This window comes from Mytilus trossulus, chromosome 13, assembly GCF_036588685.1.
Source record: "Mytilus trossulus isolate FHL-02 chromosome 13, PNRI_Mtr1.1.1.hap1, whole genome shotgun sequence".
Lineage (NCBI taxonomy): Eukaryota > Metazoa > Mollusca > Bivalvia > Mytilida > Mytilidae > Mytilus > Mytilus trossulus.
Genome location: NC_086385.1, coordinates 46,480,675 through 46,504,674, shown reverse-complemented (window position 1 = coordinate 46,504,674; position 24,000 = coordinate 46,480,675). Strand labels below are relative to the sequence as shown.

General features: G+C 36.6%; 1 protein-coding gene across 1 annotated transcript in view; it reads left to right on the top strand.

Annotated features, from left to right (window-relative positions):
- LOC134694423 (uncharacterized) overlaps positions 1-24,000 on the top strand; it is a 153,613-nt gene that overhangs the window by 75,568 nt on the left and 54,045 nt on the right. The gene's annotated exons all lie outside the window — the stretch shown is intronic.

The window sequence follows — 24,000 nt, the reverse complement described above, 5'->3', positions numbered from 1 at the left end:
CGCTTATATTATGATAGGATTTAAAATATATTTAAGATTGCCACTCGTCCGATTTACGTTCTAATTTATCATTGTCTGCTCGGTGAAAGTGCTATGGCCAAATATCTAATGAATTATCTAATATTCAATTGGTAAATGGGATCAGGGTATTTATTGATATGCTTTTGAGACAGATACAATGTCCTAATTACATATTGCCGTTTATGATTTGATCCCTAGTTTAAGATTAAAGTTTAAATAACTGATATAAACAAAAAAACGAATGAAAATATCTCGGATTTCCCCCATTCATTAGTATAGCCGAATCGATAGTTTTGACCTTAAGTAAATTTTCGTGGGTTAAAAAATAAAACTTGTTCTTTAAATTGTTCAACCTAGATTTATTTAATGTGCATGCACCATTACTAGGTTCAAGGTTCATGTATTATTATTCATGATTGCGAATCATGTTTCTTTTGTGTACCTGAGATGATTTAAGTAATAGATAAATTTAAAAAAGGGAAAATCCATAAAAAATGACAAAACCAAACGGTCTATTAAACAACTTGGAAAACCGCTGTCTCCTTTGATATTAGCATCTTTATTGACATTATTATTGTACTACTTTTTGATAACACCAGAATTCGTTGTTGAAATAAATAGTCCTGTATATTCAAAAATGTTTCCGTGCATTTATGCTTCTGATTGACAAATGCATGATCAATTATTTCAATTTCAGAAATACTACATAAAGAAAATGCTATCAAAGTTTAAAATGTGAGTTTTTGTTTTCGTGAAACCTATCCTGTCGCACTTTCGTCGATGAAACGCGCGTCTGGCGTACAAAATTATAATCCTGGTTCTTTTGATAACTTTTTTTCTCGAAATTATAAAAATATCGCAAACATTTCTTAATTTACAGTAACGTTATCAAAGAGACGTAGTTATGTACTGTTTCTCCTGTATAACTATGCGATTAGTACAACTATTATGTAGAAAGTCAGTGGCCGGTTAAACAATTCAATGAAAATTAGTTTACTACTGTATCAATAATGTTTTGCCTGTTTGTATGCAATTGAAATATTTTCTACGAGGTATTTTTTTCAGACCAAGCTGTGTTTTTTTAAAGAACAGTATACAAATAAGAAACTAACTTTTATATATTAATTGATATCATTGTTTAAACGGCGAAAGAAAAAAGTGTATATGTTGTAAATAGATGAACAACATCTTTATTTAATATTCTGAAAGACTTTTCCTTGTGGACAGACTTCTATTAACATTTTTGGAATGGCCAGTGTTTATACTGTTCTGACAGAAATTTGTCTTGCAGTTAGAGCAATTTTTATTTGTAACTAAGTGCATACCATGTATCAAGATGATGTGACATATTTCAATCAAAAACAAGAATTCCATTTTATCTTTATCAAGAAGTACAATCACCAAAACACTGATGCATTATGGTTAACCAAATGAATGACAGTCGTGATAACAATTGCAGAAGAAAAACAAAAACAGATTCGGCTCAATGATAACGTATCCACGTGAATCTGTAACGTTAACAAATACGTTTTTGATGACATATTAAAAGAATAGGATCGGATCAGATTCATATAAGGAAATAGACTAAACAAAAAGAAAAAACCAGATTTTGTCATGCAGTGTGACTTTTAATGATAATAATTTGCACAGTTAAACGGCATGACGGGAATGAACACGTGCTCGGAAAAACTATGTGATAGATATACATACATATGATGTTTTTAATTTTGTATTCGTATTTATTCAGTGTAGACAGTGTTTGAAATGTCCTCAAAAATTTTATTCATGATAACGATGAAAATGTATTTTATGCATACTGGTTTTTGTAGGCTAGCTGCTAGTATATACCATATTAAATGATTGGTCGATTGTTGGTTGCTTAAAGTTCAGTGGCAAATTTTTCATGCATGTTCAAGATGAGAACAAATAAACAATAGTGATTGCAATCATTGCATGTGTATTTCGCAATTCCTTAATTCTTCATACCACGACACAAGTCAAATATCATGGCGATTTGAATCCAAATAGAAAGGAAAAGGAGATGCATGTTTATACCACGACACAAGGTACACAAAAATGTAGATTGTCCATTGGAGTCTTTTTTACGGACAATTTGTGAATTGATAGAAACAACAAATGGAAATTTGTAACGACCTTGACCGGCTATACAGCCCTTGCACGGCCGGATTGATTGAAATAAATACCATTAGTTTGTGATTTTATACTGCAATATCGTCGCACTCAAGAGAAATAACGAAGACTTACTATGAAGGGTGTGTTTATAAGTAACAAAAGCACCATTTGTGTTTACAATTGTTTACAAGATGGTACTCAGGATAGAATCCTATACGGCTTCTGATTGGATGTTACAGTACTGGAATTACATTTAATCGAAAACTTATCCAATTTGATTTGAAAAATGCAGAAAATCATATTCACATTTTACAAAGTAAAGAAAATATATCCCATTTCTACACGTCGGAGCCATTAAAAATATGCCTTTTCACTGAGCTTAAAAAAATGACGATCTTTTTCAACTGCAGTTAACGTCAATTTTTGCCGCATGACCATGTATATATTTTTTTTCATTGTAATGCAACACTGGCATTTCTAGTAACAGGAACTACTGACCGTTTTTCCCTAGTTTGTGTAGTCTTTGAGGGAAACAATACGAAACACCAGTGGTATCATATCTTCGGGAAAATGCATTGCGAATGATTGCGCTCTAGCTTGTAACGATAATCGACTGTTTTGTTTATACGAAATATCGCAATTGACATAAGTTTCTTGGTAATACGGTTACTTAATGGACCATCAAGTTATGACTCCGCAATTGTGCTTAAAAACAATCAAAATAAATATGCTCAGAAAAACAATAGGCCGCAAAACACTACGGATAACAATTAAGATGGCCTATAATATTAAATACCAATTGTGTTGAGTTTCTTATGGAATGCAGGCCTTAGCTATAGGAAGATGTGGTGTAAGAGCCAATGAGATAACTATCCATCCGAATAACAATTTATAAAAGTAGAGGGATTAAATGTTTTAAAGGTACCAAACCTTCTACCTTTTTTCTTAAACAATAGTATAACATCACAACATAGAAAAACACACGATGAAATATCAATTGGAAGGCTTTCAACTATCTGTTTTCAATTACAAAAAAAATGTATAATAATGCTTTAAAAATATATCGTACAAAATAGATAAGCATCATCTTGTTGAATATTACCATTTTGCTGTGTGGAATATTCGATAATATACATTATAAAAATGAAGAGTATGTCCGCCTGTTTATTCGTTCGTCCCCTATCTTGTTGGACGTCTTCGTATGTTAGGGAATCAACATGTAAGTTGTGGTCACATTCACTTGAAACTAAGAGCCCACGTTTGTTATGATGAGGATTTTTTTTCAAATTTGATATACTAGTACTGGTATGCCAAATTATGGGTTTGATCCAATTTCACTTATCATCGAAAAATAGAAACTGCGAGTTGGTCTTTGTGTCTTATGGACAAATATAATTTTGTTTCCGTTGTATGTAAACATTCGCTACATAAAAGACGATATCTGAGAGTTTGAATGGAGTTTTAAAGTATAGAAATTCAAAAATTCAAAATAAAGGAATACAAATGAAGAATAGAGAATGATGGGGTGTTAAACTATAAAGAGTAGTGAATAATTTACAAAATAGAGAAAGAATAAAGAAAAAGTGTCTAGAAAATTAAAGAAAAACGAAAGGAAGGGTCACCTATCCAGACCATCATATCGCATACCATGGATGTATTATATCCCAAGTTATGTCTACGCTTATACTCATTGTTGAAGGCCTTATTGTGAGGCTATAGTTGTTAAGTTTTGTGTTATGCGTCACTTGTGGGCGTTTTTTTCCTCTCTCTACACAATTCGGGAAAAAATCAGTATTAGATCTTAAACGTAAAAATTAATTTAAACAAGTATTATTTTATATATCAAAAATTATCCTCAAGGAAAAGAAACTTTATAGATTAATAAAATGTTGTTTGATATGTGTTTAAGATAATTAATTGAGTTTAGGTTAAAGTGTATTGATATATTTAGTGATCATTATTAAACTTAAACTTTTATTGTCGATAAAAGACCATACTTAGTTATGAATGTTGGAAATGAAATTAATGATTATTAATGACACTTGTGAGACATGTGCGAGTTAAAGTTAAAACCAGGAGTATTTTCTCCGTACGGGGATTGGGTTTTTGACAGACCTACTGGTAATAATAAATTGGGAATTGAGAGATGTTTACTTTCAGGATTCTTTAAGATAAAATTATCTGTATATTTTGAAGTATCTTAGAAATTTGGTATGCAACACATAAAAATAAGTTAATTAAAACATTGTGACATTTTTATTAAGTACAACTTGATATTCCTTTTACCTTCAATTGTATCTGTTAATTATTTTAATAGTTTTAATTTAGTATTACATGATAGTCCTTTTATCTTTACCTTGATATTCTATTTTATTTCACTGAGTTCAACTTGATATTTCTGTTTTTTTATAAAAAAAAATTCTGATCCCTAATTTGATGAATAAAATAGGTGGTCAAGTAGATGACAAACTATGTTTTCTGATTCCAGATTTCCCCCATACCTTATAGGGTTAAATTCTTCAGTTAAAAAGATAATTTGATTGAAAGCGTCGTAAAACTAAAAAAAAAAATTCTGACTAGGACAAAAAAAAACATAATCCTTCATGTAACAACTATGTCAATACAAACAATGTCCTTTTTGGTTTCAACTGGTTAAGCTTTAAATATTTCTTTAAAAGCATATTTTCAAAATGACGTCTTTTCGTTAACGATCTCTGTTCTTCTGACTTGTAAGCCGTATTTTGCACAATTAGTTAGAATTTTAGGTCCTCAATGCTCTTCAACTTTGTATTTGTTTGGTTTAATAACTATTTTGATCTGAGCGTCACTGATAAGTCTTCGTTAGACGAAACGCGCGTCTGACGTATTAAATTATAATTCTGTTACCTTTGATAACTGTCTATTGTTGGTACTGACGGCTTTATATGTGTGTATGTACGTAGATTCTTCCGTTTTCGGAGCACATCTCGCGTGTTGCGAGGTACAGTAGAATCCGGGTATTCTCCCTATCAGCTTTTTGTAAACAGATCTCGAGGTATTGACTGGTATTAACCATGTTAAAATAACTGTTGCAAGGACAAGATTATTCGATCATTTCAAATCCCAATCTATAGATATAATAAACTTATAGACCTATATAATCTTTTATGATCTACATGCATCACTGTCCTTTGTTCTCTGAGGGAAATGTGTTGTAATCATATAAAGTAAATTTGTATGTGTTAAAGTGATGTATGTGAAGTTAGCAGCCGGTTCGTTATTCGATATTCGATATTCAATATTCAACCGGCTGCTAGCAGTCGGTTGGATATTCAAAATTTTGTTGAAAATCATAAAAAAAAGAAATACTTGATAACATTAAAAACATTATTTTCATAGTTAAGAAGACTGATAAGATACGTAGGAACATATCAAAATGACCTCTTCAAGCTGTTGTAAGTTCTCGTTGTCCTCGAATATAAACCCTTTTCTAAGTTGCAAATTTGTCTTTATATAATATAAATTGGTGTCAATAAAAAAACTGCAAAGATTTACTTTTATACATGATAATTCTTAAAACAATAAGAAGAACCGCTTACTCTAGAAAACATTAAGAACTATAAATAGAAATAGTTATGGAACGCCCAAAAAAGAAATATATAGTGAAAACCTACCTGAGATCGCTTAAATGAGGTTGAGACCCCCCTGGTCTTTCAATGACTATAAAAGTCAACCAAATCATTGACTCTGTATATATGAAGGTTGTATTTGATGGATTTTTGAGAATAACGTCATCTTCAATATCTACGGAGGGCTAAGATTGTCACTTTTCAGTCAAAAAATGTCAAATTTTTAGGACAAAGGGCACAGGGTTATGGTGAGAGCCCCCTGATCTCTTAATCTTTCTAATATTTTACAGACATTTAGTCAATAGGAAGATACAAACGTGACTAAAAGGAGTTTGGGTGCACTTCCTGTCTTCTATGTTTACGGTACGCCCAAAGTGCCAGTTGGATATTCAAATTTTATATCAAAAATCGACCCGAGACCGCTTAAATGAGGTTGAGACCCCCCTGGTCTTTCAATGACTATAAAAGTCAACCAAATCATTGACTCTGTATATATGAAGGTTGTATTAGATGGATTTTTGAGAATAACGTCATCTTCAATATCTACGGAGGGCTAAGATTGTCACTTTTCAGTCAAAAAATGTCAAATTTTTAGGACAAAGGGCACAGGGTTATGGTGAGAGCCCCCTGATCTCTTAATCTTTCTAATATTTTACAGACATTTAGTCAATAGGAAGATACAAACGTGACTAAAAGGAGTTTGGGTGCACTTCCTGTCTTCTATGTTTACGGTACGCCCAAAGTGCCAGTTGGATATTCAAATTTTATATCAAAAATCGACCCGAGACCGCTTAAATGAGGTTGAGACCCCCCTGGTCTTTCAATGACTATAAAAGTCAACCAAATCATTGACTCTGTATATATGAAGGTTGTATTTGATGGATTTTTGAGAATAACGTCATCTTCAATATCTACGGAGGGCTAAGATTGTCACTTTTCAGTCAAAAAATGTCAAATTTTTAGGACAAAGGGCACAGGGTTATGGTGAGAGCCCCCTGATCTCTTAATCTTTCTAATATTTTACAGACATTTAGTCAATAGGAAGATACAAACGTGACTAAAAGGAGTTTGGGTGCACTTCCTGTCTTCTATGTTTACGGTACGCCCAAAGTGCCAGTTGGATATTCAAATTTTATATCAAAAATCGACCCGAGACCGCTTAAATGAGGTTGAGACCCCCCTGGTCTTTCAATGACTATAAAAGTCAACCAAATCATTGACTCTGTATATATGAAGGTTGTATTAGATGGATTTTTGAGAATAACGTCATCTTCAATATCTACGGAGGGCTAAGATTGTCACTTTTCAGTCAAAAAATGTCAAATTTTTAGGACAAAGGGCACAGGGTTATGGTGAGAGCCCCCTGATCTCTTAATCTTTCTAATATTTTACAGACATTTAGTCAATAGGAAGATACAAACGTGACTAAAAGGAGTTTGGGTGCACTTCCTGTCTTCTATGTTTACGGTACGCCCAAAGTGCCAGTTGGATATTCAAATTTTATATCAAAAATCGACCCGAGACCGCTTAAATGAGGTTGAGACCCCCCTGGTCTTTCAATGACTATAAAAGTCAACCAAATCATTGACTCTGTATATATGAAGGTTGTATTTGATGGATTTTTGAGAATAACGTCATCTTCAATATCTACGGAGGGCTAAGATTGTCACTTTTCAGTCAAAAAATGTCAAATTTTTAGGACAAAGGGCACAGGGTTATGGTGAGAGCCCCCTGATCTCTTAATCTTTCTAATATTTTACAGACATTTAGTCAATAGGAAGATACAAACGTGACTAAAAGGAGTTTGGGTGCACTTCCTGTCTTCTATGTTTACGGTACGCCCAAAGTGCCAGTTGGATATTCAAATTTTATATCAAAAATCGACCCGAGACCGCTTAAATGAGGTTGAGACCCCCCTGGTCTTTCAATGACTATAAAAGTCAACCAAATCATTGACTCTGTATATATGAAGGTTGTATTAGATGGATTTTTGAGAATAACGTCATCTTCAATATCTACGGAGGGCTAAGATTGTCACTTTTCAGTCAAAAAATGTCAAATTTTTAGGACAAAGGGCACAGGGTTATGGTGAGAGCCCCCTGATCTCTTAATCTTTCTAATATTTTACAGACATTTAGTCAATAGGAAGATACAAACGTGACTAAAAGGAGTTTGGGTGCACTTCCTGTCTTCTATGTTTACGGTACGCCCAAAGTGCCAGTTGGATATTCAAATTTTATATCAAAAATCGACCCGAGACCGCTTAAATGAGGTTGAGACCCCCCTGGTCTTTCAATGACTATAAAAGTCAACCAAATCATTGACTCTGTATATATGAAGGTTGTATTTGATGGATTTTTGAGAATAACGTCATCTTCAATATCTACGGAGGGCTAAGATTGTCACTTTTCAGTCAAAAAATGTCAAATTTTTAGGACAAAGGGCACAGGGTTATGGTGAGAGCCCCCTGATCTCTTAATCTTTCTAATATTTTACAGACATTTAGTCAATAGGAAGATACAAACGTGACTAAAAGGAGTTTGGGTGCACTTCCTGTCTTCTATGTTTACGGTACGCCCAAAGTGCCAGTTGGATATTCAAATTTTATATCAAAAATCGACCCGAGACCGCTTAAATGAGGTTGAGACCCCCCTGGTCTTTCAATGACTATAAAAGTCAACCAAATCATTGACTCTGTATATATGAAGGTTGTATTAGATGGATTTTTGAGAATAACGTCATCTTCAATATCTACGGAGGGCTAAGATTGTCACTTTTCAGTCAAAAAATGTCAAATTTTTAGGACAAAGGGCACAGGGTTATGGTGAGAGCCCCCTGATCTCTTAATCTTTCTAATATTTTACAGACATTTAGTCAATAGGAAGATACAAACGTGACTAAAAGGAGTTTGGGTGCACTTCCTGTCTTCTATGTTTACGGTACGCCCAAAGTGCCAGTTGGATATTCAAATTTTATATCAAAAATCGACCCGAGACCGCTTAAATGAGGTTGAGACCCCCCTGGTCTTTCAATGACTATAAAAGTCAACCAAATCATTGACTCTGTATATATGAAGGTTGTATTTGATGGATTTTTGAGAATAACGTCATCTTCAATATCTACGGAGGGCTAAGATTGTCACTTTTCAGTCAAAAAATGTCAAATTTTTAGGACAAAGGGCACAGGGTTATGGTGAGAGCCCCCTGATCTCTTAATCTTTCTAATATTTTACAGACATTTAGTCAATAGGAAGATACAAACGTGACTAAAAGGAGTTTGGGTGCACTTCCTGTCTTCTATGTTTACGGTACGCCCAAAGTGCCAGTTGGATATTCAAATTTTATATCAAAAATCGACCCGAGACCGCTTAAATGAGGTTGAGACCCCCCTGGTCTTTCAATGACTATAAAAGTCAACCAAATCATTGACTCTGTATATATGAAGGTTGTATTAGATGGATTTTTGAGAATAACGTCATCTTCAATATCTACGGAGGGCTAAGATTGTCACTTTTCAGTCAAAAAATGTCAAATTTTTAGGACAAAGGGCACAGGGTTATGGTGAGAGCCCCCTGATCTCTTAATCTTTCTAATATTTTACAGACATTTAGTCAATAGGAAGATACAAACGTGACTAAAAGGAGTTTGGGTGCACTTCCTGTCTTCTATGTTTACGGTACGCCCAAAGTGCCAGTTGGATATTCAAATTTTATATCAAAAATCGACCCGAGACCGCTTAAATGAGGTTGAGACCCCCCTGGTCTTTCAATGACTATAAAAGTCAACCAAATCATTGACTCTGTATATATGAAGGTTGTATTAGATGGATTTTTGAGAATAACGTCATCTTCAATATCTACGGAGGGCTAAGATTGTCACTTTTCAGTCAAAAAATGTCAAATTTTTAGGACAAAGGGCACAGGGTTATGGTGAGAGCCCCCTGATCTCTTAATCTTTCTAATATTTTACAGACATTTAGTCAATAGGAAGATACAAACGTGACTAAAAGGAGTTTGGGTGCACTTCCTGTCTTCTATGTTTACGGTACGCCCAAAGTGCCAGTTGGATATTCAAATTTTATATCAAAAATCGACCCGAGACCGCTTAAATGAGGTTGAGACCCCCCTGGTCTTTCAATGACTATAAAAGTCAACCAAATCATTGACTCTGTATATATGAAGGTTGTATTAGATGGATTTTTGAGAATAACGTCATCTTCAATATCTACGGAGGGCTAAGATTGTCACTTTTCAGTCAAAAAATGTCAAATTTTTAGGACAAAGGGCACAGGGTTATGGTGAGAGCCCCCTGATCTCTTAATCTTTCTAATATTTTACAGACATTTAGTCAATAGGAAGATACAAACGTGACTAAAAGGAGTTTGGGTGCACTTCCTGTCTTCTATGTTTACGGTACGCCCAAAGTGCCAGTTGGATATTCAAATTTTATATCAAAAATCGACCCGAGACCGCTTAAATGAGGTTGAGACCCCCCTGGTCTTTCAATGACTATAAAAGTCAACCAAATCATTGACTCTGTATATATGAAGGTTGTATTAGATGGATTTTTGAGAATAACGTCATCTTCAATATCTACGGAGGGCTAAGATTGTCACTTTTCAGTCAAAAAATGTCAAATTTTTAGGACAAAGGGCACAGGGTTATGGTGAGAGCCCCCTGATCTCTTAATCTTTCTAATATTTTACAGACATTTAGTCAATAGGAAGATACAAACGTGACTAAAAGGAGTTTGGGTGCACTTCCTGTCTTCTATGTTTACGGTACGCCCAAAGTGCCAGTTGGATATTCAAATTTTATATCAAAAATCGACCCGAGACCGCTTAAATGAGGTTGAGACCCCCCTGGTCTTTCAATGACTATAAAAGTCAACCAAATCATTGACTCTGTATATATGAAGGTTGTATTAGATGGATTTTTGAGAATAACGTCATCTTCAATATCTACGGAGGGCTAAGATTGTCACTTTTCAGTCAAAAAATGTCAAATTTTTAGGACAAAGGGCACAGGGTTATGGTGAGAGCCCCCTGATCTCTTAATCTTTCTAATATTTTACAGACATTTAGTCAATAGGAAGATACAAACGTGACTAAAAGGAGTTTGGGTGCACTTCCTGTCTTCTATGTTTACGGTACGCCCAAAGTGCCAGTTGGATATTCAAATTTTATATCAAAAATCGACCCGAGACCGCTTAAATGAGGTTGAGACCCCCCTGGTCTTTCAATGACTATAAAAGTCAACCAAATCATTGACTCTGTATATATGAAGGTTGTATTAGATGGATTTTTGAGAATAACGTCATCTTCAATATCTACGGAGGGCTAAGATTGTCACTTTTCAGTCAAAAAATGTCAAATTTTTAGGACAAAGGGCACAGGGTTATGGTGAGAGCCCCCTGATCTCTTAATCTTTCTAATATTTTACAGACATTTAGTCAATAGGAAGATACAAACGTGACTAAAAGGAGTTTGGGTGCACTTCCTGTCTTCTATGTTTACGGTACGCCCAAAGTGCCAGTTGGATATTCAAATTTTATATCAAAAATCGACCCGAGACCGCTTAAATGAGGTTGAGACCCCCCTGGTCTTTCAATGACTATAAAAGTCAACCAAATCATTGACTCTGTATATATGAAGGTTGTATTAGATGGATTTTTGAGAATAACGTCATCTTCAATATCTACGGAGGGCTAAGATTGTCACTTTTCAGTCAAAAAATGTCAAATTTTTAGGACAAAGGGCACAGGGTTATGGTGAGAGCCCCCTGATCTCTTAATCTTTCTAATATTTTACAGACATTTAGTCAATAGGAAGATACAAACGTGACTAAAAGGAGTTTGGGTGCACTTCCTGTCTTCTATGTTTACGGTACGCCCAAAGTGCCAGTTGGATATTCAAATTTTATATCAAAAATCGACCCGAGACCGCTTAAATGAGGTTGAGACCCCCCTGGTCTTTCAATGACTATAAAAGTCAACCAAATCATTGACTCTGTATATATGAAGGTTGTATTAGATGGATTTTTGAGAATAACGTCATCTTCAATATCTACGGAGGGCTAAGATTGTCACTTTTCAGTCAAAAAATGTCAAATTTTTAGGACAAAGGGCACAGGGTTATGGTGAGAGCCCCCTGATCTCTTAATCTTTCTAATATTTTACAGACATTTAGTCAATAGGAAGATACAAACGTGACTAAAAGGAGTTTGGGTGCACTTCCTGTCTTCTATGTTTACGGTACGCCCAAAGTGCCAGTTGGATATTCAAATTTTATATCAAAAATCGACCCGAGACCGCTTAAATGAGGTTGAGACCCCCCTGGTCTTTCAATGACTATAAAAGTCAACCAAATCATTGACTCTGTATATATGAAGGTTGTATTAGATGGATTTTTGAGAATAACGTCATCTTCAATATCTACGGAGGGCTAAGATTGTCACTTTTCAGTCAAAAAATGTCAAATTTTTAGGACAAAGGGCACAGGGTTATGGTGAGAGCCCCCTGATCTCTTAATCTTTCTAATATTTTACAGACATTTAGTCAATAGGAAGATACAAACGTGACTAAAAGGAGTTTGGGTGCACTTCCTGTCTTCTATGTTTACGGTACGCCCAAAGTGCCAGTTGGATATTCAAATTTTATATCAAAAATCGACCCGAGACCGCTTAAATGAGGTTGAGACCCCCCTGGTCTTTCAATGACTATAAAAGTCAACCAAATCATTGACTCTGTATATATGAAGGTTGTATTAGATGGATTTTTGAGAATAACGTCATCTTCAATATCTACGGAGGGCTAAGATTGTCACTTTTCAGTCAAAAAATGTCAAATTTTTAGGACAAAGGGCACAGGGTTATGGTGAGAGCCCCCTGATCTCTTAATCTTTCTAATATTTTACAGACATTTAGTCAATAGGAAGATACAAACGTGACTAAAAGGAGTTTGGGTGCACTTCCTGTCTTCTATGTTTACGGTACGCCCAAAGTGCCAGTTGGATATTCAAATTTTATATCAAAAATCGACCCGAGACCGCTTAAATGAGGTTGAGACCCCCCTGGTCTTTCAATGACTATAAAAGTCAACCAAATCATTGACTCTGTATATATGAAGGTTGTATTAGATGGATTTTTGAGAATAACGTCATCTTCAATATCTACGGAGGGCTAAGATTGTCACTTTTCAGTCAAAAAATGTCAAATTTTTAGGACAAAGGGCACAGGGTTATGGTGAGAGCCCCCTGATCTCTTAATCTTTCTAATATTTTACAGACATTTAGTCAATAGGAAGATACAAACGTGACTAAAAGGAGTTTGGGTGCACTTCCTGTCTTCTATGTTTACGGTACGCCCAAAGTGCCAGTTGGATATTCAAATTTTATATCAAAAATCGACCCGAGACCGCTTAAATGAGGTTGAGACCCCCCTGGTCTTTCAATGACTATAAAAGTCAACCAAATCATTGACTCTGTATATATGAAGGTTGTATTAGATGGATTTTTGAGAATAACGTCATCTTCAATATCTACGGAGGGCTAAGATTGTCACTTTTCAGTCAAAAAATGTCAAATTTTTAGGACAAAGGGCACAGGGTTATGGTGAGAGCCCCCTGATCTCTTAATCTTTCTAATATTTTACAGACATTTAGTCAATAGGAAGATACAAACGTGACTAAAAGGAGTTTGGGTGCACTTCCTGTCTTCTATGTTTACGGTACGCCCAAAGTGCCAGTTGGATATTCAAATTTTATATCAAAAATCGACCCGAGACCGCTTAAATGAGGTTGAGACCCCCCTGGTCTTTCAATGACTATAAAAGTCAACCAAATCATTGACTCTGTATATATGAAGGTTGTATTAGATGGATTTTTGAGAATAACGTCATCTTCAATATCTACGGAGGGCTAAGATTGTCACTTTTCAGTCAAAAAATGTCAAATTTTTAGGACAAAGGGCACAGGGTTATGGTGAGAGCCCCCTGATCTCTTAATCTTTCTAATATTTTACAGACATTTAGTCAATAGGAAGATACAAACGTGACTAAAAGGAGTTTGGGTGCACTTCCTGTCTTCTATGTTTACGGTACGCCCAAAGTGCCAGTTGGATATTCAAATTTTATATCAAAAATCGACCCGAGACCGCTTAAATGAGGTTGAGACCCCCCTGGTCTTTCAATGTCCATACAATTTTTTTAAATCATAGAATCTGTGTATATAAAGGTTGTCTCAGAAGGATTGTCCAGAATATTGTCATATTCGATATCTATGGAGGGCTTATATTGTCACTTTTCAGCTAAAAATTATCAAAATTTTAAAACAAAGGGCACAGGGCAATGGTGATAGCTCCCTGATCTCTCATTCTGCCAAATATTAAGCAGACATTTAGTCAACAGGTAGATACAAACGTGACTGAAAGGAATTTTGGTACACTTCCTGTCTTTCATGTTTACAGAGCGCGTAAAGTGCCAGCTTGATATTCAAAATATACAGCGAAAACCTACCTGAGACCGCTTAAATGAGCGTGAGACCCCCTGGTCTATCAATGTCTATAAAATTTATTCAAATCATAGACGCTGTGTATATAAAGGTTGTACTAGAAAGAATTCTCAGAATGTTGTCAAATGCGATATTTATGGAGGCCTTTTCTTGTCACTTTTCAGCTACATATTGTCAAACTTTTACATGTAGGACAAAGGACACTTGGCAATGGTAAGAATCCCCCAATCTCTCAATCTTTCTTATATTATGCAGACATTTAGTTTATAGGTAGATAAAAACTAAAATCTTATTCTTGAAGGGGGCAACCATCCCCACTTGGGGTTTTGAGATATTAAACAAGCCGCTGACCACCAATTTGGCAAAGAGAGGGACCGAATGAGCTCTTCAAATTGTGAGCTATTGGATGAAAAAAAACCAGGCGTACCGGGTATGATTACCATGAATTTTATATTTTTTGACGATAGGACCGAAAGATCAAAAACAGGGTCTAAAAACATTGAATTGGGGATAGTGGTTTTGGGTGACATAAATTGATTTAATCTTGGATTGTTAGGATAAAGACATTGATCCAATAGCTAAAAAAAGATCGATCTTTTCAATTCAATTTTATTAAAAAACAAGCAGAAATGCATGTGATTTTTTTTTACCTTTTGAAAGATGTATGCCTATGGTTTCAGAAAACCAACGCTTAGGGGCGTTCAAACAAACGCTTAGATGTGTTCGAACCATCGCTTAGGGGGTCATGACAACACTATAAATAAATGAAGTTATAAAAATTACAGACACTAAACAGTGTGAGGCGCTGGCCAAGGAGTTGCAATAGATCAAGCGGAAGATTCAAGCAAGTAACATGCAGCATCGCCTCGAGAAGATTGTACTCAACCAGGACCTTTCAAAGGTGTCAATCCTGTGGTTGAGGCTCAGTGAGAGGCAGCTTCAGCAATACCAAAACGATTGTATACCTTCCTGCAGCAGTGGCAGTCCTCCCTCCTCCAACACCAAAGTTTGTCTATCCACTACCCATTGCACCACCTTCAGACACCATCCTCGGCCTTCGAGCACAGCAGTATTTGCAGCTCAGTAACAATCCTTCCACAGACCACACCTTTAGATCGCGATCTGAAAACGAAGGTATCGTCATCGGGAGCTAACCAGTTACTTCTGACGGTGATGATATTTCGGGAATGCTCTGAGGTACAAAGGAACCCTTGACCTCTTGGAACTCATGGTGAAAAAAGAAACCAGAATCGTTTGAGCCCGAAGTTTTCAAAACCTTGTCGACTATGCAGAGATCCTGAACAGTTTCGGTGCCATAAATCGACAAGGCAATTGACCCTCTCTATACCCGAAGGCGATACAAAGTTACAAGTGGACGAATATTGTGTCGCACATCTAAAGCAAGATAAGCATTGTAGCGGACTGCAAACCGGTTTTCTACACTCTGACTTTAATTAGCTCCTTCATATATCACCTGGATCTGTGTAACGCTGCCGACCGTGCATGAAATAATGGTGTGCGCAACGAGATTGTGGCGATCCTCGATGCCATGAAGGTGAACACATCAGCACCAAGGAATATAAGCAATTCCATCGTAGTATCCTGTAAATAAGTGTTTAAGGTTTTGCTCGAAAGTATGCCTTCGGCGGTAGTTTGTTTGACACTATCGCCGGTATCGCTGGTCGCATGTTCACATCCTCTGCTGCCAAGGCCTTGGAAAGTATGAGCGCTTACACCAATGCAGCCATGATAGGAGTTGAAAGGGGGTAGCCAAAGTCGTCGACCATGTCGTTGAAAAAGTTACCCGCCTTCGAAAACCCAGTGTCCAGCGCAGCAAGCCCAATCAACAGCTCAGTATTAAACGCAGTAAGCCCCACAACCAAACACAGTTAAACAATCTCATCTCCCGTGGCATCGCTACCGTCCATGAATTTGTCTAAAGCTATCCCTAAATCCATAATGTCTGACATCCTTACAATCACAGTAGGGTTAACCTACGATGGAATTCTTAAAAAAAATATAAATACCAGGTTCACGAATTCGTACCTTTAGCCGGAGCCCTACTTACCAACTCTAAAGCGGAGATCCAAATCAACATCGAAACGCAAGACATGTTCCTTCACCCAATCGAGCGTTATTTCTTAGTAGAAGGAAGACTTCAAAATCACGACGGCACTGCATATGCAGACGTTGATCTCATTCACAATGGTATCATGTATCTCTTCAAAACTATATGATATCGACTCTCCGGTCAGCAGATTGAACACATTAACGACCCCGGCATCGCCACCACTATGCTGGGAATGTAAATCTTCCTTGACGACTTCTTCAAAACGCAGGGTCTCAACCGACTGTGGTATAAGGATTCTTCTACCGATGCCGAGACTGACAACACTGGATTTACAGCCTGGCATGAATACATTATCACCAAGCCCACCAACAAAGGATCGTACTCGTTTGCCATTCCCCTGAAACATATTATGGGATTGTTACTATAAAATAGTGTACGGGTTCAGGCACGAACTTCCACTCGTTCGCTATTCAGATGCCAATGCCATTACGAGGGCTGCCGCCGTCAATAACGTGGCAAAAATAATCCTGTATAAGATTTCTTGGGTCCTCTCTCACAAAGTGTCCATGTCACCCTCAAAGCTGAACGCGACTCAGCCGTCGACTTTAATGCGTGATTTTTACAAAACAAGGTTGCCAGAGTGTTCAAGGAGGCTGTAGACTTCAGAAAGAAATTCTACAACATTGAAAACCTTCTCAGTAACGGTGGTGTCAACCCCTCTGATTTTATTTACCTATAGCCGCTGTTTGTGATCGAAGTAAGTCATTCGCCCGAGTGGACTTCCAGATTCGAGCGAAATTATAGCGTAATGTTCCCGCCAACACCGAAGCTTTTTTACTTCCAATCTCCGAAGGAGTCCTCCAGTTCGAATCGGACGGTCAGAAGATGAACGTCGTTATTTAATGAATACTAGTAAATGGACACCACACTGTTGCAGCAAATCGTCGACCACACAGACTAAAAGCAAGGGTTTTCCATCCTTGTCCCTGGAAACGATAGCCGTATTTTACCTGGTTCACCCCCTACAATTTAAGGAATCGAACACCGTATTGGGATTTAAGCGACAGCTCTACACATTTGATCAGGCAAAAAAAGGTTAAGAAGAGATTGAATACATTGTTAGCATCAGCAGTATCAACAGCATCTTGGTGAACAGTGGCATCATCAATGTAAGCTACGTAAACTCCACCCAACAGTCCAATATCTACAGCTTTTCAATCGCATGCAGACATACCGAACCGACCAAGACGGTGATCCTATCAATCTCCGCAGTAAAAATATCACCATCCGCTTTCAACTTCGAGAGGTATGAGTATATAGTCTAACAAAATACGGGTTGAATTTCATAAAAGGTCAAGCTAATAAATTATACAATTACACGGAGCAGCAAAAAAAGGTTGCCCGGTCACCATTCGTTTATCCCACACAAACCTGCATTGTAAACACAAGATGTGCTTTCCCCGCAACAGATTGAAAAGCTCACCAAGTTCCTACGAAGCGTTTCTAGTGGTACGACTATGGAAATAAGCACTACCCAATTCAACATTCAAAAAGAAAGTTGATTCCTACATTGTACCCATGTAAGCGGGAAGGGCAATGCAAGTCCTTCCTATGTTGGCGAACACAATTCTGCCAGCATGAGGTGTTGAAGCCCCTGGTTGAAATAGACGTCAGCAATGCATTTGGACCTGGAATTTACATCAAAAGGAGTGCTTGAGTGAGCTGTGTGAAGGTGCGTTGTAAAGGTCTGTAAATCTTCCACGTCACCTATGGTGCCTGTTTGTACTTGCAACCAGGTCCTCGATTCTACTAGGGTTCTGCTTTGGTCCTAGAAGCAAACAGTCCGTTCAACAACATTCCCCTTTTAATATAATATTTATATATATAGAATCTATGATTTGATTGAATTTAAAAGACGTTGAAAAACAAGGGGGCTCTCCTCATTACCCTGTGCTCTTTGTCCTAAAATTTTGACATTTTTTGACTGAAAAGTGACAATCTTAGCCCTCGTTAGATATTGAGGATGACGTTATTCTAAAAAATCCATCTACAATGTAACACAACCTTCATATATACAGAGTCAATGATTTGGTTGACTTTTATAGTCATTGAAAGACCCGGGGGTCTCAACCTCATTTAAGCGGTCTCGGGTCGATTTTTGATATAAAATTTGAATATCCAACTGGCACTTTGGGCGTACCATGAACCTAGAAGACAGGACGTGCACCCAAATTCCTTTTAGTCACGTTTGTATCTACCTATTGACTAAATGTCTGTAAAATATTAGAAAGATTGAGAGATCAGGGGTCTCTCACCATTACCCTGTGCCCTTTGTCCTAAGATTTTGACATTTTTCGACTGAAAAGTGACAATCTTAGCCCTCTGTAGATATAGAAGATGACGTTATTCTGGTAAATCCATCTAATACAATCTTTATATATACAGAGTCAATGATTTGGTTGAATTTTATGGACATTGAAAGACCCGGGGGTCTCAACCACATTTAAGCGGTCTCGGGTAGGTTTTCGTTATATATTTTGAATATCCAACTGGCACTTTGGTTGCTCCGTAAACATAGAAGACAGTAACTGTACCCAAATTCCTTTTAGTCACGTTTGTATCTACCTATTGACTAAATGTCTGTCAAATATAAGAAAGATTGAGAGATCAGGTGGCTCTCATCATTATCCTGTGCCCTTTGTCCTAAGATTTTGACATCTTTCGACTGAAAAGTGACAATCTTAGCCCTCTGTAGATATGGAAGATGACGTTATTCTGGTAAATCCATCTAATATAACCTTTATATATACAGAGTCAATGATTTGGTTGAATTTTATGGACATTGAAAGACCCGGGGGGTCTCAACCTCATTTAAGCGGTTTCGGGTAGGTTTTCGCTATATATTTTGAATATCCTACTGGCACTTTGGTTGCTCCGTAAACATAGAAGACAGGAAGTGTACCCAAATTCCTTTTAGTCACGTTTGTATCTACCTATTGACTAAATGTCTGTCAAATATTAGAAAGATTGAGAGATCAGGGGGCTCTCACCATTACCCTGTGCCCTTTGTCCTAAGATTTTGACATTTTTCGACTGAAAAGTGATAATCTTAGCCCTCCGTAGATATAGAAGATGACGTTATTCTGGTAAATCCATCTAATACAACCTTTATATATACAGAGTCAATGATTTGGTTGAATTTTATGGACATTGAAAGACCCGGGGGGTCTCAACCTCATTTAAGCGGTCTCGGGTAGGTTTCCGCTATATATTTTGAATATCCAACTGGCACTTTGGGCGCTCCGTAAACATAGAAGACAGGAAGTGTACCCAAATTCCTTTTAGTCACGTTTGTATCTACCTATTGACTAAATGTCTGTCAAATATTAGAAAGATTAAGAGATCAGGGGGCTCTCACCATTACCCTGTGCCCTTTGTCCTAAGATTTTGACATTTTTCGACTGAAAAGTGATAATCTTAGCCCTCCGTAGATATAGAAGATGACGTTATTCTGGTAAATCCATCTAATACAACCTTTATATATACAGAGTCAATGATTTGGTTGAATTTTATGGACATTGAAAGACCCGGGGGGTCTTAACCTCATTTAAGCGGTCTCGGGTAGGTTTCCGCTATATATTTTGAATATCCAACTGGCACTTTGGGCGCTCCGTAAACATAGAAGACAGGAAGTGTACCCAAATTCCTTTTAGTCACGTTTGTATCTACCTATTGACTAAATGTCTGTCAAATATTAGAAAGATTGAGAGATCAGGGGGCTCTCACCATTACCCTGTGCCTTTTGTCCTAAGATTTTGACCATTTTTCGACTGAAAAGTGATAATCTTAGCCCTCCGTAGATATAGAAGATGACGTTATTCTGGTAAATCCATCTAATACAACCTTTATATATACAGAGTCAATGATTTGGTTGAATTTTATGGACATTGAAAGACCCGGGGGGTCTCAACCTCATTTAAGCGGTCTCGGGTAGGTTTCCGCTATATATTTTGAATATCCAACTGGCACTTTGGGCGCTCCGTAAACATAGAAGACAGGAAGTGTACCCAAATTCCTTTTAGTCACGTTTGTATCTACCTATTGACTAAATGTCTGTCAAATATTAGAAAGATTGAGAGATCAGGGGGCTCTCACCATTACCCTGTGCCCTTTGTCCTAAGATTTTGACATTTTTCGACTGAAAAGTGATAATCTTAGCCCTCCGTAGATATAGAAGATGACGTTATTCTGGTAAATCCATCTAATACAACCTTTATATATACAGAGTCAATGATTTGGTTGAATTTTATGGACATTGAAAGACCCGGGGGGTCTCAACCTCATTTAAGCGGTCTCGGGTAGGTTTCCGCTATATATTTTGAATATCCAACTGGCACTTTGGGCGCTCCGTAAACATAGAAGACAGGAAGTGTACCCAAATTCCTTTTAGTCACGTTTGTATCTACCTATTGACTAAATGTCTGTCAAATATTAGAAAGATTAAGAGATCAGGGGGCTCTCACCATTACCCTGTGCCCTTTGTCCTAAGATTTTGACATTTTTCGACTGAAAAGTGATAATCTTAGCCCTCCGTAGATATAGAAGATGACGTTATTCTGGTAAATCCATCTAATACAACCTTTATATATACAGAGTCAATGATTTGGTTGAATTTTATGGACATTGAAAGACCCGGGGGGTCTTAACCTCATTTAAGCGGTCTCGGGTAGGTTTCCGCTATATATTTTGAATATCCAACTGGCACTTTGGGCGCTCCGTAAACATAGAAGACAGGAAGTGTACCCAAATTCCTTTTAGTCACGTTTGTATCTACCTATTGACTAAATGTCTGTCAAATATTAGAAAGATTAAGAGATCAGGGGGCTCTCACCATTACCCTGTGCCCTTTGTCCTAAGATTTTGACATTTTTCGACTGAAAAGTGATAATCTTAGCCCTCCGTAGATATAGAAGATGACGTTATTCTGGTAAATCCATCTAATACAACCTTTATATATACAGAGTCAATGATTTGGTTGAATTTTATGGACATTGAAAGACCCGGGGGGTCTTAACCTCATTTAAGCGGTCTCGGGTAGGTTTCCGCTATATATTTTGAATATCCAACTGGCACTTTGGGCGCTCCGTAAACATAGAAGACAGGAAGTGTACCCAAATTCCTTTTAGTCACGTTTGTATCTACCTATTGACTAAATGTCTGTCAAATATTAGAAAGATTGAGAGATCAGGGGGCTCTCACCATTACCCTGTGCCCTTTGTCCTAAGATTTTGACATTTTTCGACTGAAAAGTGATAATCTTAGCCCTCCGTAGATATAGAAGATGACGTTATTCTGGTAAATCCATCTAATACAACCCTTATATATACAGAGTCAATGATTTGGTTGAATTTTATGGACATTGAAAGACCCGGGGGGTCTCAACCTCATTTAAGCGGTCTCGGGTAGGTTTCCGCTATATATTTTGAATATCCAACTGGCACTTTGGGCGCTCCGTAAACATAGAAGACAGGAAGTGTACCCAAATTCCTTTTAGTCACGTTTGTATCTACCTATTGACTAAATGTCTGTCAAAAATTAGAAAGATTGAGAGATCAGGGGGCTCTCACCATTACCCTGTGCCCTTTGTCCTAAGATTTTGACATTTTTCGACTGAAAAGTGATAATCTTAGCCCTCCGTAGATATAGAAGATGACGTTATTCTGGTAAATCCATCTAATACAACCTTTATATATACAGAGTCAATGATTTGGTTGAATTTTATGGACATTGAAAGACCCGGGGGGTCTCAACCTCATTTAAGCGGTCTCGGGTAGGTTTCCGCTATATATTTTGAATATCCAACTGGCACTTTGGGCGCTCCGTAAACATAGAAGACAGGAAGTGTACCCAAATTCCTTTTAGTCACGTTTGTATCTACCTATTGACTAAATGTCTGTCAAATATTAGAAAGATTGAGAGATCAGGGGGCTCTCACCATTACCCTGTGCCCTTTATCCTAAGATTTTGACATTTTTCGAATGATTTGTTTTGTTTTTTGGCTTTCCATATATATTTGTATTTATAGTTATAAATATTTCTAGAGTTATGGGTTTTCTTTTTGTCTTAAGAAATATTATACACAAAAGTACATCTTTGAAGTCGTTTATTGACAAAACTCTATATTACATAAAGACAAATATGCAACATGGAAAAAGGGTTTATATTCGAGGACAACGAGAAATTACGACGAGAAATTACGACAGCTTGAAAAGGTCATTTAACGATTTCCCACGTACCTTATCAGTCTTTTTAAATATGAAAATCATGCTTTTTATGTTATCAAGTATTTAATTATCTTGTAATTTTTTCACTAAATTTTGAATATCAAACTGGCTGTTAGCAGCCGATTGGATATTGAATATCGAATAACGAATAACGAACCGGCTGCTAACTTCACATACATGTTAAAGTGTCGCATACCACACCTCTTTATCTTTGTTTATATCTTGATCTTGATTAGATTTAGATATACTTTTATTAATTTAAATCAATCATTTGAATGACACGCCTATGTACATGTAGTTTTCTTTATAAGGCGGGATACTTTTTTGATGACGGTATTTATAAATGTTGTCCAAAAAGTGTCTAACAAATCTATTATACTTTACATAGCTTAATTGCATTCTATTCCATTAGAATTTGGTCTGTTACCGTCACAATCAGAGGCTATATATATACATTTGTGTATATGTAAACATAAATAAATTAATAAAGTTGGTGCGATTATATATTTTTTTTTATTGACGCAAATTATACCTACAGTTTTTTTTAAATAAAGAGGCGCAGAAGAAGTATTGTCTAAAATGTGTTCATTCTTTGCGCAAAACAAATATCGACCCAGCCACTCGATATGAACATTCTGTACTCACGTAACATGAACTTCTACGAGTATTCTCACTCATACCACTGCATGAAAAAATATCTTCTGAGATATTCAAGAGATGACTAAAATGTCCAATGTTGACTACATTTTGATGACTTTTTAATACAGTTTTCAAAAATAAAACAGATCTAAAAGGTCATCTTTTTGTATACCTTTTTTTATTTCAAAAGTAAGTCGAAACGGCCAACTTTTTTTTTTACAAAAGGTGTTAAGTCGATCTTTAAATAGCTAAAATGTTTTTGAAAGGTGAAAGACAAAATATATCTTTGTTTAATAATTAGTTGGAGTTGTTCTCTGTGCGGACTTTCCAAGAATTGAATTTCGTTATGATGTTAAGGATATCGACTGAAACTTACGACTATACATTTCCAAGTGATAATGTTTAACAAGAACTTTTTGTTTGAGACCTTCCGACGAGTTGAAAGTTTTTAACGACCTTGACTGGCTTTACAGTCCTTACACGGTCGGTTGAGACCTCTCACGACCAACGCTAAATCGCAATACAAAAGATCAATTTGACTCGAACAGTATTCCTAGCTGTCTACTTAGTCTGCTGGTCATTTCAAGGAAAACAACAACTAAGCTGCCAGCACGACATGAGTAATTATTAATGCGATCAGATCCTATCATTGGACTGCTTAAAAAACATTGTATAAGAAAAGAAGGTATGGTATGATTGCTAATAGCTGTCTACAAGACCAAATGACTTAGATATTACAT